The sequence below is a fragment of the Benincasa hispida genome, chromosome 1 (genome assembly GCF_027475165.1).
Source record: "Benincasa hispida cultivar pf3 chromosome 1, pf3_genome.v1.1, whole genome shotgun sequence".
Classification (NCBI taxonomy): domain Eukaryota; kingdom Viridiplantae; phylum Streptophyta; class Magnoliopsida; order Cucurbitales; family Cucurbitaceae; genus Benincasa; species Benincasa hispida.
In genome coordinates, this window is record NC_143478.1 from 58,113,551 (window position 1) to 58,125,579 (window position 12,029).

Here is a 12,029-nt window from a genome sequence, read left to right on the forward strand (position 1 = left end):
GCAAGAGGTTGTTGTACCAGACTCCACGAGAGCAAGAGAAAGTTAGAAGAAATGTTCTTCAAAGGTATGTCTCTCATTACTTTTGTATTTATTTTATAAAGCATGTTATAATTTGATAGAAGATGCATAACTGGCTTGTATGTTTGTGAATGCTTGTAATTCTGTCACAATGATTTTGGAACGATCTTGCTTCTGCTTATAAGTTCTCGTTGATAAGAGTTCCTTCAATTGGTATCAAAGACAGGTTCTGATATTCCAAATTCATTGATGAATAGAATAACATTTACATTTCTGGTGGGTAAAACATGTTTGCATTATGTTTAAGTGTTAAATATGTTTGTGGATGTGGATTAATGGAGTTTCTAGGATGATTGCCTCTGGTTGTTTAATTCTTTTACATTTTTCAAAGTTAATTGTAAGGGCCCATGTGTTTTTGGGCATATTAACTTGCTATCGAGTCTATAATTCAAAATATTTAAGTTAGTGTGAGTCACTCGTGATAAAGCTTCAAGGCAAAGAGTTGCGTGTTGCTTCGAGAAAGAAGAAGATCAAGCTATGGTCAAATCGTGTAAATGGTGGGGGTAAGGATCTTAGAGTATGTGATACTTGGCTGCAAGGTGGATGCACGCACACTAAACGATCGTGTAGCTCAGCAAGCTTCATCGCTTAGTCACTAACTACACAATCGCATAGTAAAAGTTACTTAGCGCTTGTTCTATGATCGTTTAGACGATCATGCTTCACAACAACGTAGTCGTCTAAATGATCGTTTAGACGATCATGCTTCACAACAACGTAGTCGTCTAAATGATCGTTTAGAATTGTGTGTTTAAATTTAGTGCGCTAAATGATTGAGTGGCCTCATGCTTCATCGCATTGTAAATGGTACTTGATCGTAGCTAAGCGATCGTGGTTACTTTCCCAATTTACTAAACAATCAGGGAGGCTTCGTCAGGGCGGTTCATGACCTGGTTCGCTTGTGAACTGGTTTGCTCGATGGACTTATGTAATAGATAGAATTGTTTTCCAGTTTAGGCTAATTATCTCGGTCCATTAATTGTGATGAATGTACATGAGATGTATGTTTTATTATACATCATATAATATAAGAGTTATATTTATGCATGAATTAAGCCTAGACATGCATCATCTTTATATTATAAGTGTTACAGTATAAAGGTGTATGGAAGCATGTTTGCTTAGTTCATTACCAAGTATATAAAAGTTGTATATAGTAATGAATGAACATTGGATGAAGCATGACACATAGGTTAAATTTATAAGAGTTATAAATATCTAGTGCATAGCACTGTGAATTGGTTTTGGGAAATTAAAACTAAAATCGATAAGAAAGACAAGCATCCGAACTTAGGCTTGAATCATGGATTTAAAAGAGTTTTAAAACTTGGTGGAGATAGACATAAGATCACGGTTCTAATGGGATTAGCAACCTAAGGTTTAATCTTTTAATCAGTTTAATAGGATTAAATTGATTAACAAAAGATTAAATATATAGCAAATCTATCTATAAGGGACCTTTCGTCTAAGGCAGGTTCTGTCTAGGCTGGGGTACTTAAGCTGACGGAAATGGAGCACCCCTACCTGGGAACCTACATGGAAAGGTTAGATAGATTTGATGCATACATGCAAATTTGAGGTTTGTCCGTTAAAGAGTTTAATGGGACTTGACTTGAACTTGTTTAATTTCAAAGACAAGAGTTGTTTTTAAGAAAATTAAACAGACTGAGATAAAATCAGTAGTCGGATGGTCTAAGTTCATGAACCCCTAGGTAGAACATTCAGTGGGAGGTACTTGGGGTATATGATAATTCACTTAACCTCTTCATGTTTCTACCTTTATGTTCACATCATGATATCCATCCTTAGCCTCGTGGCACCCTGGGAATGTCCCCCTGTCAATACTAAGGTGAATGGAGAGAATGTTCATATTAAGCGGGAGCGGGATGTGAAGGGTTCTGGTGGGAATCCAACTATAGCAGAGAATTGGATAACAGAAATAGAAACTATTTTCCACCACATGAACATCGCAGAAGAACAAAAAGTAAATTTTGCCATCTTCATACTAAGAGGTAATGCAAAGTGCTAGTGGGAATCCACACAAAGAACAATGAAGGGTTCGATTTTGTGGCAGCGATTTAATCAGGCTTTTTACAACAAGTATTTCCCATTGACAAGAAGATACTAGAAGGAAGTGGAATTCCTTAATTTTCATCAAGTGAACATGTCGGTGGCGGAGCATGAATGAAAATTCGATCGCTTGTCTCACTTTGTTCCTCACCTAGTGGACACATAAGAGAAGAAGGTGGAAAGGTTTATGTGGGGATTAAGAGAAGGCATTTGAGGCATGGTCACTACCTTTCGACACAAAGAGTATACACTTGCCCTCAAGTCAGCCTTACTCATGGAAGTAGCTCTCGCTGCTAAAACCACAATCCTGAACAAGGATTCATGCCAAGAGGAAATTCAACCAAAAAAGCTTCTAATGTTAACAATGGTAAGCTAAAAATTCCTAAGGCACTCAGGGTGTACAGTCACAACAGAAAAGCCAACTTTCACATATCCTAAGCGCGAAAATTGTGGAAAACACCATCATAGGCAATGTCTTCAGAACTTAGGAGTATGTTTCCCTTGTGGCCAAACAGGTCACTATGCAAAGGCTTGCCCAAAGCTCGTTACCCAAGTATCAACTACTCAGGCCACCTAGCCTACAATAACAAGGTTACCCATCAATAGAAAGGATGGGTGTTTGCTGTTACACGACAAGAGGCGGAGAATCAAGATGCAGTTGTTACAGGTACATTACCCATCCTCGGGTATTATGCCTTCATTTTATTTGATTCAGGCTCTAGTCATTCATTCATCTCCACAACATTTGCACAACATGCTCAACTAACATCAAAGCCCGTAGGCTACATTCTATCCACAGCTACTCCTACCATAGTATCTATGCTAGCCAGCTCCGCGGTGGAAAACTGCGAGTTGTTAGTATCAAGACATAAACTAGGAGTAACTCTTATCATCCTAGATATAAGTGATTTTGACATGGACTGGTTAGCAGCAAACCATGCAAGCATAAATTGTCATAATAAGAAGGTCATATCTACCTTCCCAACATGACTAAATTTTAAATTTAAGAGTTCTAATATACAATCAACTCCAAGAATAATTTCAGCCTTAAAAACTAAGCATTTGCTCAACCATAGGGCTTGGGCATATCTAGCAAGTGTGATGGATTCACAAAACCAAAAAGATGATATTAAGGATATTCTAGTTTGAAGATGTATTCCCATAATAGCTTCCAGGTTTACCACCTAGTCGAGAAATATAATTTTGTATAGAACTAATTCCCGGAGTTGAACCAGTATCTAAAATACCATATAGAATGGCGCCTGCGGAGTTAAAAGAACTTAAAATACAATTACAAGAATTGTTAGACAAGGGATTTATACACCCTAGTCTGTTTCCTTAGGGAGCATCTGTTTTATTTGTTAAGAAAAGGGACGGATCAATGCGTTTATGAATAGATTATCGGGAGTTGAATAAGTTGACAATAAAGAATAAATACCAACTCTCACACATTGATGACTTATTTGACCAATTACAAAGAGCCTCAGTATTCTTCAAAATAGACATACGATAGGATATCACCAAATACGAATCGAGGAGTCTGATATTCCCAAGACTGCTTTTCGAACAAGATATGGCCATTATGAGTTTGCTTGATGCCCTTTGGATTAACTAATGCCCCAACAACTTTCATGGATTTGATGAATAGAATTTTTAAGGACTATATTGATAACTTCATAATCGTGTTCATAGATGATATCCTGGTTTATTCCAAGTCTGAGACAAAACATGAAAAACATCTTAGGGATGTCCTTTCTACATTGAGAACAAAGAAATTGTGTGCCTAATTCTCCAAGTGTGAGTTTTGGGTGCGACAATTTGCCTATTTAAGGCATATTGTAAGAAAAGAAGGAATCTCAGTGGATCCTGCTAAGATTGAAACAGTTAACAAGTGGTCTCACCCAACAATGGTCAATGACGTGTGAAGCTTTCTCATATTAGCATAATATTATAGATGACTTGTGAACAATTTCTCAAGTATAGCATTACCCTTAACTAACCTCATCAAGAAGAATAATCGTTTTGTCTGGAACCAAGCATGTGAACAAAGCTTCCAGAAACTAAAAGAAAGATTGACCACAACCCTTATCCTCACTATATCTGACAATTCAGGGGGTTTAATAGTCTACAGTGACCATCCAAGAAGGGGCTTGGTTGTGTCTTGATGCAGCACAGAAAGGTAATACCGTATGCTTCAAGACAACTAAAACCTTATGAACAAAACTATCCTGTTCATGACTTAGAGTTAGCCGTCGTAGTCTTTGCTTTAAAGATATGAAGACATTACTTATATGGGGAAAAGATCCAAATCTATACAGATCATAAAAGCCTTAAGTACTTCTTTACCCAGAAGGAGTTAAATATGAGACAATGAAGATGGCTAGAATTGATCAAAGACTACGACTGTGAGATCCTCTATCATCCAAGAAAAGCTAACATTGTGGTTAATGCTCTTAGCCGAAAGTCAGCTCACACAGCAGCTCTAAGTACCATCTCCAAACACATAATGGATGACCTTGAAAAAGCTGAGATCTCACTAATACCAGAAGCCATCACAACTCGAATAGGACAGCTAACTGCAAAACCTACTTTAAGGCGAAGGATAATTGATGCAGAACAAATAGATAAATACCTAAATAAACAAATGTACTTAAAAGAGAGCATCTGGTTACATGGTGTAACGACCTAACCCCCTAGGACTTAGGTTAGGTCGTTACTAAAATAAATGCATGCGTAGAATTTAAAACGACGCTCAGTTATGTTGAAATAAATGTTAATTAAACAAGAGAAGTCCAAAAGACATTTATTAAATGCAATTGTTAAAACAATAATAGGGTACCCATAATTCGTAAAGACTATTAAAAGTATATAAAAGAAATAATCCTTAATAATAAGTTTAAAACAATAAAACTAAACATTAAGGGAAAAATAAGGACTCTAGATGTCATGATGCGGAAGCGTAAACACTAGTCCTAATGGCACGATCACGAATTCTGCTGAGCCATTGCCAGTGCATCTCTACCCTTACCTGAAACATCAACATAGGAAAGAATGAGCATGAAATACTCAGTAAGTAACCCCACCACTGGGGTCAGGCTAGGCATCTATGTCCTCTAAATACCCACATATGGCATATAAACCTATGGAACAACCAAGAGACTGAGTCCTATTCTATTGTAGTCAAGTATGCCCATAAAACTGGTGAATCCCGAAGGAAACACAAAACTGGTGAATCCCGAAGGAAACACAAAACTGGTGAATCCCGAAGGAAACACAAATTGGTGAATCCCGAAGGAAACACAAACTGGTGAATCCCGAAGGAAACACAAACTGGTGAATCCTGAAGGAAACACAAAACTGGTGAATCCCGAAGGAAACACAAATTGGTGAATCCCGAAGGAAACATAAACTGGTGAGCATCTAACTAATCAATGAGGATAGTCACACAGTCTTAACATGCTAAGATTCAACATTGCACAGTTCTAAATCATACATAAAAATCCTTGATACCATGGCTTCATCACATACACATATTTCTTAATAACATATTATACATCATCCATGTATAACTTACATCATAAATCCACCACATGTAAGTATGCCTCAACACCAACAGATCAGACATCGACATATGAAAACACATACTATCACATACTAACAATCAAGTACTTAGGTGTGTATGTAAACAAATCAGAATTCGTGCCAGAATATACTTTGATTCAGGTCATACTATCAATCAACATGCTAACATTTACCATAACATACACTTATCACGTGAGCACACAAATAAAACCTGGCCCGTGGGCAGTTCCAATGGTAAGGTTACTTACCTCGAAGTCAAATATAGATATTCATCCAAGTTAATGATCTCCAACCAAATAAGTCCTGAATTGAGTCCCCTAATATATACATCATACTAAATTTCAGTCTTGGAACCAGGATCCAAACATACAAATTGTATCCAATGATCACCAATTAAATTACCCAAATGAAACTTGCCCAACAAACACTCGCAAGATTCTGACTCCAAAATCTCTTCTTAGCAGATTTTAAAACGCAATGGATGACGACTTGGAACCTTCAAGAGTACTTAAAATTAAACCATCCTTTAGTCCAATAATCAATGGGTACCCAACACCCAACAATAAGGATCATAACGCTTACCAAACTACTTGCCGAACGAACTCGAATCTGCTGGGCAACACGTTGCGCGTCTTCGAACCAGTCTTGGATCTAAATCCCAAATATAATATGTATCATCAAAAAGGAAAATACACAATTTTAATGGGTAATCCAAAACCTTCAAAACTCAACTGACCTCACCCAAAACTTACCAACATTCATCGAAATTGGACGAACGACAGTGGAGGAAGGCAGCTGCCAACACTCGCCGAAATTCGATGAACGACAGTGGAGGAAGGTGGTTGGCTTCAGACAGCGGGCTGGACGAGCGACGAACGAAGTTGGGTTTCTGGTCGCACGAGTCTGCAGCTAGAGCGAACGTGAGACGGTGGCTGAAGCGGCGAATGAGGCTGGGTTTCTGGTCGCGCGAGTTTGCAGCTGGAGCGAACGTGAGACGGTGGCGAACGCACGGATCTGGAGGGTGGGGCTGAGCTCTGTAATGATGCAGCGGAATCGGGTTGGGTTTACGGTGGCAGAGACGACTCGGACCGATATCAACGGAGCGTTGGTGGCTGGAGGCGACAAACGAAGCTGCGTCGACGATAGCTGGAGAAACGAAAACAAAGGGGGCGACTAGGTCTTTGAGTGGCATAAGGAAGAAGAAGAGAAGGGTTGTTTTTATAAATAATAATAATAATAATTTATAAGGAAATACAATAAACCCTTTATTTTATTCTTTTCCTTATTCTACTACATTTCATTAACTACCTTTCCTTCCCGAAAAGAAATTTATTCCTTTCATAAATTTCCAAATTGAATAATTTCCAAGGTAAAAATAAATTCCTGCACTTACACTAGAAATCCAAAATTCCTAAAAAAAATGCCCTCCAATAATAAAAATTAGAATTACATTAATACTAAAAAATACAGGGTGTTACATTATTCCCTCCTCAAAGAACTTTCGTCCTCGAAAGTTCATTCCTGAAAAAGCTCCGGGTACTGGGCCTTCATCTCAGGTAGCCTCCTTGAACTGGTGATTCTGCCACAAGACTTTCACAAAAGAAATTTCCCTGCGGCGCAATGTCTTTACTTCTCGGGCGAGGATATCTACAGGCTTCTCTTCGTAGCTCAAGTTGTCGTTCAACTGCAAGGGCTCGAAGTCAACTACATGGGATGGGCCTGTCACATATTTCCTTAGCATCGAAACATGGAAGACATTATGAACTGAAGACAATGCTGGGGGCAAGGCCAAACGGTAAGCTACACGGCCAACTCGTTCCAGGACCTCAAAAGGTCCAATGAATCTCGGACTCAACTTTCCTTTCCTGCCAACCTCAGAATACCTTTCATGGGTGCCACCTTTAGGAACACTTTCACCCTAGTCTCAAATTCCAGGTCCTTACGTCTTACATCGACATAGCTCTTCTATCTGCTTTGGGCTGTCTGCACATAAGCCCTGATCTTCTGTATGGCCTAATTTGTGGTCTGCACCAATTAAGGTCCTAACAATCTCCTCTCTCCTACCTCATCCCAACACATAGGGGACCTGCAACTCTTCCCATATAGGGCCTCAAAGGGTGGCATCCCAATAGTGGACTGGTAGCTGTTATTGTACGCAAACTCCATTAAGTGCATCCCAACTTCCTGAAAACTCTATGGCACAGGCACGTAACATGTCTTCCAATACTGATTCAGTCTCTCTGTCTGCCCATCAGTCTGGGGGTGGAACGCTGTACTGAAGTTTAACCGGGTCCCCAAAGCTGCCTAGAGACTTTTCCAGAAGTTAGACATGAAACGAGGGTCTCTGTCCGACACAATGGATACGGGTACTCCATGCAATTTTACCACTTACTTCATGTATATTTGTGCCCACTTATTCACTGAAAAGGTGGACTTTCCAGGTATGAAATGTGCTAGCTTCGTAAGTCTGTCTACAACGACCCATATCACAGTGAAACCTTTAATTGTCCAAGGCAACCCCACGATAAAGTCCATAGACATATGCTACCACTTTCATTCTGGTACATTTAATGATTGTAACAAGCCTGTTGGCCTCTACCTCGGGGCTTTCACCTACTGGCACACCAAACACTTACTGACGAACTCCGCAACCTCTCTTTTCATATCATTCCACCAATAGTAACATTTCAGATCCTGGTACATTTTGGTGCTGTCGAGGTAGACCAAGAATAGGGAACTATGAGCCTTTGACAACAGCTCATCCTTAATGTCACTAACCGCTGGCACGCACAGACACCCCTGATAAAGGAGGCCACCTTCTGCTGACACAGAGAATTCGCTATCCTGGCCTGACTCTACTCTACAAACTCTCTCCTCCAAATAAGGGTTGTCTCGATGTGCATCAATAATCTTCTACCTTAGGCTTGGTTGCACCGACAACTATGCTAACTGTGCCGTGACCTTCCCCACGACTATTGCAATCTCTGCCCTCTCCAGTTCCCTGCATAGGTGAGTCTGTCCGATAATGAGAGCTGTGGAATGGGCCACCTTTCTGCTTAAAGTATCTGCCACTACGTTTGCTTTCCTCGGGTGGTACAAAATTTCACAGTCATAATCCTTTACTAGTTCCAACCACCTTCTTTGCCTCATGTTTAGCTCCTTTTGAGTGAAAAAGTACTTCAAACTCTTGTGGTCAGTGAAGATATGTATCTTTTCTCCATACAAGTAATGTCTCCAGATCTTGAGAGCAAAAACCACCGCTGCTAACTCCAAGTCATGCGTGGGATAATTCTGTTCGTGCTTTTTCAGTTGACGTGAAGTGTAAGCAACTACTCTACCCTACTGCATCAATACGCATCCCAACCCCTTCTTGGATGCATCGCTGAAAATGACGAAACCACCTGATCCGTCTGATACTGTGAGAACTGGGGCTGAAACCAGCCTCTCCTTGAGGTCCTGAAAACTGCTTTCACAAGCCTCATTCCAAACAAATGTTGCCCCCTTCCGGGTCAACTGAGTTAATGGGGCGGCTATGCGAGAGAAATCCTTCACAAACCGTCTGTAGTAGCCTACTAACCCTAGGAAACTGCGCACCTCATTGACCGTGGTTGGACGAGCCCAACCCGTAACTGCCTCCACCTTTGCAGGATCCACTAAGACACCTTCCTTGGATACCACATGCCCTAGAAAGGACACCTTCTTCAACCAAAATTCACATTTAGAAAACTTAGCATATAGATTATTGGACCTCAATGTCTCTAAAACTTTCCTCAAATGCTCCCCATGCTCGGCCTCTGTCTTGGAATAAATCAAAATATCATCAATAAAAACAATCACAAAGGTGTCGAGGAATTCCTTGAACACCCTATTCATTAGATCCATGAACACTGCCGGCACATTCGTTAGACCGAATGACATCACGACGAACTCATAATGTCCATACCTCGAACGAAAAGCTGTCTTGGGTATGTCACTGTCCTTTATCCTCAGCTGGTGGTACCCTGACTGAAGGTCAATCTTAGAGAATACCATAGCTCCCTGTAACTGGTCAAACAAATCATCGATCCTGGGAAGGGGACATTTGTTCTCCATGGTCACCTTGTTCAACTCTCTGTAGTCAATGCACAGACGTAATGATCCATCCTTCTTTTTCACAAACAATACGGGTGCACCCTATGGTGACATGCTAGGGCGAATGAAACCCTTGTCCAACAACTCCTACAATTGGATCTTAAGTTCCTTCAACTTTGTCGGGGCCATCCTGTATGGAGCCCTCGAAATAGGGGTTGTTTCTGGCTCCAATTCAATGGAAAAATCTATCTCCCGCTATGGGGGCAATCCGGGAAGGTCTTCTGGAAACACATCTGGAAAATCCTTCACTACTGGCTCCGAAGTCAAGGTAACTTCATTCTCCCTGGTGTCTACCACACTAGCCATAAAGCCCTAGGCTCCTTGGTCGAATAGCCTACTGGCCTTCAATGCGGATATCACCTTGCATAGGACTACGATCCCAACCCCTTTAAACTTAAAACTGGCTCCTGTAGGAGGGTTAAAGATAACCTCATTACAAGAGCAATCTATGCTGGCATGGTTAGCAGCTAACCAATCCATGCCTAATATAACATCAAAATCGCGCATAACTAAAATTATCAAGGTTACATCTAATGCGCGGTTGGCTACTTCTACCTGACATGCTTTTATCTTTTCTGTAGCTAACATGATCTCTCCCGATGGAGTGGAAATAGACAATGCAAATGGCAACGGTACTGAGTCTAACATGGCGTGTCTCACAAATACAGTAGATATAAATGAGTGCGAAGAACCAGAGTCAAATAAAACAAGAGCATGGTGTCCCAAAATGGAAAGTGTACCTGTCACCATGGTGCCTGACTTCTCGGCCTCACGCCAAGTGGTAGAAAATACCATTCCCTATTATTGTTGGCGATTCGAGCCTCCCTGGAACGATCCTACGGGCTGGCTCCTATGCTCAGGCGCATTCTTCCTTGGGCATCTATCTGCCATATGTCCCTTCTGGCCATATCGAAAACAATTCCCAGAGCCGGCTAAACAACGTCCCCAGTGTTGCTTACCGCAAGTGGTGCATATCGGTCTATCCTCCCTGCCATTCCCAGCCTAGGTACTCTGTTCGTGGAGCATGCACTGTGTTCTGACCCCTCTACTGATGTTCAAGAGTCCTATGCTCAGCCTTCCTTTTTTGTCCTATGGAGGTCCCAATCTCGAGTGACCTCCTGTATTCCTCTCTCCCCTAGGAGTCGACATCAATCCTCACAGCGGCTCACAGTGTCGTGGCATATGTCTTGAGATCCAAGGCATGCACCATCCCTCGCAACCTGCTCCTCAGGCCCTAGATAAATCTCTCGGTACTTGCTACCTCGGTGGCTACTAGCTAAGGAGCAAGCTGAGACAGCTTATCAAATTCTTCCTCGTACTCCTCCACTAGCATAACGCCCTGCTTCAGGTTCAAGAATTCTGTCTGCTTATTGTATCGGGTGTTGGCCGAAAAGTACTTCTCATAAAAATGTTCCTTGAACTGTTCCCAAGTTGCAAGGTACCTCCAATATCAATCATCTTTTCTGCCAAACGCCACCAGATTACCGCGTTATCAGTCAGCATGAAGACTGTGTATTACAGTTTGTGCTCTTCCGGGCACCTCATAAAACGAAAAAATGTCTCGATGGATGACAACCACAGTTCTGCCTTGGTGGGGTCTCCTAACGATCCATCAAAAGGGCGAGGGTCATACTTCCGGAAATCCCTTAAATGTTTGGCCTCGAGAGACAGGCTCTGCGTGTCCTTGTCCTGCGGACGGGTTTATTGTAACGGCTCGGGTGGCACCGGTTCCTCCTGAGCCTGAGTCTGGGCAGGCTGTCCTGCCATCGGTCTACGGATCAGTTCCTGCAGCTTCCCCATCAGAGCGGTTGCAACAGCTTCACTAATTCGGGCTTCCATTGCCTTTTCATCCACTTGGGTCATAGGCGGAATTGGTGCAGCTGGAGCAGTTTGATTACTCCTCTCTCTCTCTCCTTGTATTTCTTCTCTAACTGTTTTCCTTGTTCTACGTTTAGGTGTCATGTCCTGTCATACACTTTAGCTAACTATTTCTGGGCCTCTCTCAGACATCATGAGTTTAAAACACTACATCACTGTCCTCATATACACATGGAAACTTTCATTAGTAGAACGTACCTAGCGATGACGAGGAATCCGTTACTGGCCACAGGGATTATCTAGACTTACATAGTAAGTCAGTCTACAGAACCCAAAACATGGGCTCTGAT

General features: G+C 41.4%; 1 pseudogene; it reads right to left on the reverse strand.

The window, feature by feature from the left end:
* Nucleotides 1–3,288: 3,288 nt before the first annotated feature.
* LOC150038575 (uncharacterized) lies at nucleotides 3,289–11,823 on the reverse strand (annotated as a pseudogene).
* Nucleotides 11,824–12,029: the final 206 nt, after the last annotated feature.